Raw genomic sequence first — 4593 nt, 5'->3', positions numbered from 1 at the left:
GGGAAATGGGAGGCTGGGAGGAGGCAGAAACTTTGTTTTCCTTTTCTCAATAAAAAAAATAAAAATAATAAAATAAAAATATCTATGCAAAAAAAATAATTTGAAGAAATAATGCAACCAAAAGGTAATAGTCAACTATAGAGGTTATATTCTGAAAAATAATATCAGAATTTTAAACACAATGATCATTAAAAAATGTAATGGGCATTTACAAAACCCAAGCAAGTAACAGCCAGATAAAATCACAGTAGAGAGAGGGGGAATATAGGCACAAATCCCACAACTAGCAAAGGAGCTCCTGGAATATTTTTGGTAGCTCTATCAGATGCAGAGTCAATTTTCTTTGACAATGTGACCCCTCTTATGGTTAGTGACATTCCAGGGCAACACAAGACTAGCTGGCAGCATAAACTGGACTCAACAGAGAAAGGAGAAATCTCAAAGTTAAGTGGAAAGAGATGGGAGGATAGAAACAAAAGTTGTGGAAAATGTTTGGAGGGAGGAAGATACATTCAAAACACATCGTACAAAATCTACAAAGAATTAATAAAGTATAGATTAAAAAAATGATCAAAATATATTTAAATATAAAATTAATAAAAAATAATAAAAAAACAAATGTAATGAGGCTTGAACCCTTTGAATTACTCTCATAACATAATTTTTGGACAGAAGCAAATATATTCTGAGCAAAATAAATATTTTCTGGGATTTTTATGTTATTCTTAAGATGTGATAATTAAATCTTTCTCACTAAAATTATGTTAGTTGTACAGATAAAAATACATGAGACAAGTGAATGGTATTTAATATTCATTGCATATTTGTTATTTTCAGTGAAGGGTATTTACTACTCATTCCATATTTGTTATTTTCAGTGAAATAGTGTAACACCATAGGAAAATCAAAATGAAATAAATTTCATTAAGCTTATGAAGTTTCCATAATCCACCTACGTTATAGCTCTAATTGTAACGAAATAAAACATACTAGGGATTAAAGTGAGAGGGGCATGCTGAAACAGGCTTTGTGTGTGTGTGTGTGTGTGTTTGTGTGTGTGAGACGTGTGTTTATGTGTCTGTGTGTAGGCCATTCCTCACCTCAGTCAGACCTCAGATACCAGTGTCATCTTCAACCTTGATTGAGAGAGTATATNTAAGTTTATCATTTGATGAAAACACATGAACTGTGTTTATACATTTGGGTAGGCTTGCATACTTTTAGCTTTCAAAGTATTCTCCTTTCTCTGTCTCCCACCATGTCTTTGGAACTCTTTGATTACAATTAATTATAATCATGCTAGGTATTTACATGGGTCCAGTGGATTTAAAGTCTGATATTCATGACAGTGTGACAATGCTTTACCCACTGAGCCACCTCAACAGTCTGTGATTATACAAAGAGCATAAATGGAAACACCCTATTGTAATTATTTTAATTATCACTACCAATCTATTTTAAACACATAAAAATTTGACATATAAACATTCCTGAGAAAAGTCTAAAAAATTTTTCAAAAGACAACACTGACTTTTCTAGTTATGTCATTTGTAATAGGACTCCTCAAACTGTGATGTGCTTACACATAGCCTCATGAACGTGTTACAATAATGCTTCCCACTCAGCAGGTCTCAGGTGGTACCTAAGAATTTACACATAGGGATGGAGATATGATTCAGCTGTTGAAAGCTAGGCTCATAGCCAAAATGACAGGAATTTCCATGTCATTCAAACACCTTTTATTTATGTATATCTTTTTTTTATATATTTTTAGAAGCTTCAGTATTTGGAGTTACCCAGTAACATGTCAACAATGAACCATAAACTACCAAACAAAATGTCCAATATTTGGAAGGGTTTATTCCAATTGGAGTTCATGACTAGTAAGGTCTCATATACCCCAACATATTTCCACTGCTCATACTTACTTTTAGATTGAAATTTCTGTCCTGCTTGATCCTGTTGCCATTTAGTCCCAAATAAACTTACAGAGGCTTATATTGTTTACAAACTGTTTGGCCTCTTAGTTCAGGCTTATTACTAACTAGTTCTTAATTAACTCATATTTCTTATCTAAGTTTTGGCACGTGACTTGATACCCTTTCTCAGTAAGGCATTCTTATCTTTTTCCTCTGATGACGGTGTCTCTACCTTTCCTCTTTCAAGAATTCTCTTATTTTGGTTACCACACCTATACTTCCTTTCTGATTACTGGGCAATCATTGTTTTATTAAACCAATATGAGTATCAAATCCATACAGTGTACAAGAGCATTATCTCAAGGCACATACTCTTCAAAACCTTTATAATTTTCAAATATTGAGCTATTTTCTTTAGGTTTCCTTCATTCACGGACTTGTATACATCTAGAGTACAAAGTACTACCTTCACTGTTTTAAAATATCATAACAATTATATGAGGAAGAGAAAGTAAGATTAAAATTATTTGGCTAAGGAAATAATAAGAGAAAATGTGGTCAAAATTATTAGGGAATAATGAAACAAACTAGTGCCTGTTTAAAGTATTTACTTTTGTTACACAAAAAGCAAATTAATCATTATTTAATAAACAATTAAAGACTTTTTTAGATATTTTGATTTGGTAGCATATTTACATGAGAAAGTATCATTGAGGAGTACTATTCTATGAGAATCAAAATTTAATTCATTTAAATTGTTTTTTATTCCTGTAATTTGAAGGTGCTCCAATGATGACCAGGCAAACTTTGTTTCTAAAGTAAAATATTAAAATCAGTTCAATTGTGTTATAATTGTCATGTTTTCCCCAAACCAGCATGAAGTATAAAATATCGTTATCATTTTATATTAAACTTATTTTGTGATGGCATAATGAAGAAAATGGAATATTCTGTTATTTACATATTACATAAAATGTTTCTTTTCTTAGCAATTATTACTGTGAAACCCTTTAAATGAAAAGTATTCTTCAACAATTTCAATTTTTCTGAACTTAAAAATCTGCCTACTCTAATATTTGGTGAGGAAGCATCTGAAATACAAAACAGTAAATCCTAAAGCAATATCAGTATAGAAATTCTGTTTATTTGAAATTAAATATTTATTTACTTGGCTTTCAAGGTCAATTGTTGATCTTATTTATGGACAGATATGCTCCCTAGTGGTTAAAATTGGGGATAATATAATGGATAACTATTGTCAAGTATGTAGCAAATTATGCAATCTTAAAACATGATAAATTTAATCCCACAGATGCACATGAGTCAAAGCATTAGCTATGAAAAATACTAACCTATGAGCATGTGAAAGTTAACATTCTCATATAAATTATTTGTTCTTTTGTTTTTAATCAGATATTTTTATGAGAGACATGGAAAGACAGAGAAAGAGAGAGAGAGTACCCCATCCATGTGGAATGGGCTCACCCCCACCTAAATTATGAAGACAAAAATTTCATTCTCACAACCCATTTAGTGGACAATGGACATGGAGAGGAAATGATCCATGGAACTTTCTGGATAACCACACTAGCTTAATTAATGACTTCAGATTCAGTGAAAGACTCTGCCTCAAAAAGACATTTGGCATTGACTTCAGAGCTACACATGCACACAAATGCACCCGCCCACCCACACACATTAAGTTATCTTAAAATTGTTAGGTATATTTAAATATTTTTCTACAATTTAAGAAGTTGTTCTCACATGATTCAGAGATTAGACATGGGTGTGGCTTAAAAAACAAAAAAATTACTATTAAAAGAAAGAATAAAAATAAGTTATATTTATTATTCCCTCCATGTAAACTCTAAATATAAGAGTAGTCTTTGCAAAGGCTGAACTAACATGTGTTTAGAAAGGAAAGCTATATGAATAAGTGCTATAATTTTTGATGCAAATTTCACCTTGTGGCATATTTCTCTTCTTAAACCTGAATCTCTAATGATTTGTTTTGAAATTTAAACCTCTTCTTGGGCATGTGCTTAAGTTATTGACATTTATGAGTTACTTAAGAATTGTTCAGGTTGGCCTCAAACTCGTGATCTTCCTGCCTTTGCCTCCTTCAGCAAATCATACTGGTGTATGCAACCGAACTGACTCTAGACTGAAAACTGGGGATCCCACGTAGGACAAAACTAGACCCTCTGAATGTGGGTGACATTTCTGTGGTTTTGGCAGTTTGTAGGGCTACTGCAGTAACTGGCTTTTTGCCTAGGTACTGGGGGGGTGGTGGAAATAAGATGGGGGAAGCAGGTAGAGGGAAGGCACAGACAACTGGGATTGATATGTAAAATTAAAAATAAAGATGGTTGTAAAAACAAAATAAAATTAAAAATTAAAAAAAAAATATTGTTCCGCCAGGCAATAGTGCTGCAGGCCTTTAATTCCAGCACTTTGGAGACAGAGGCAAGTGATTCTCTGAGAGTTTGAGACCAGCCTGGTGTACAGTGTGAGTTCCAGGACAGGCTCCAAAGCTAAACAGATAAACTCTGTCAGAGAAAAAACAAACAAACAAACAAACAAACAAACAAACAAATCTTGTTCCTATATCTTCATGGAATTCAGTTTTCAGACTATGACTGTTCTCAATTTTTTAATTGGCTGAATCTTCAAA

The sequence above is a fragment of the Alexandromys fortis genome, unplaced genomic scaffold, assembly GCF_014885135.2.
Source record: "Alexandromys fortis isolate MF-2015 unplaced genomic scaffold, M_Fortis_MF-2015_v1.1 scaffold_114, whole genome shotgun sequence".
Lineage (NCBI taxonomy): Eukaryota > Metazoa > Chordata > Mammalia > Rodentia > Cricetidae > Alexandromys > Alexandromys fortis.
Note: the sequence above shows the minus strand (reverse complement) of the source record.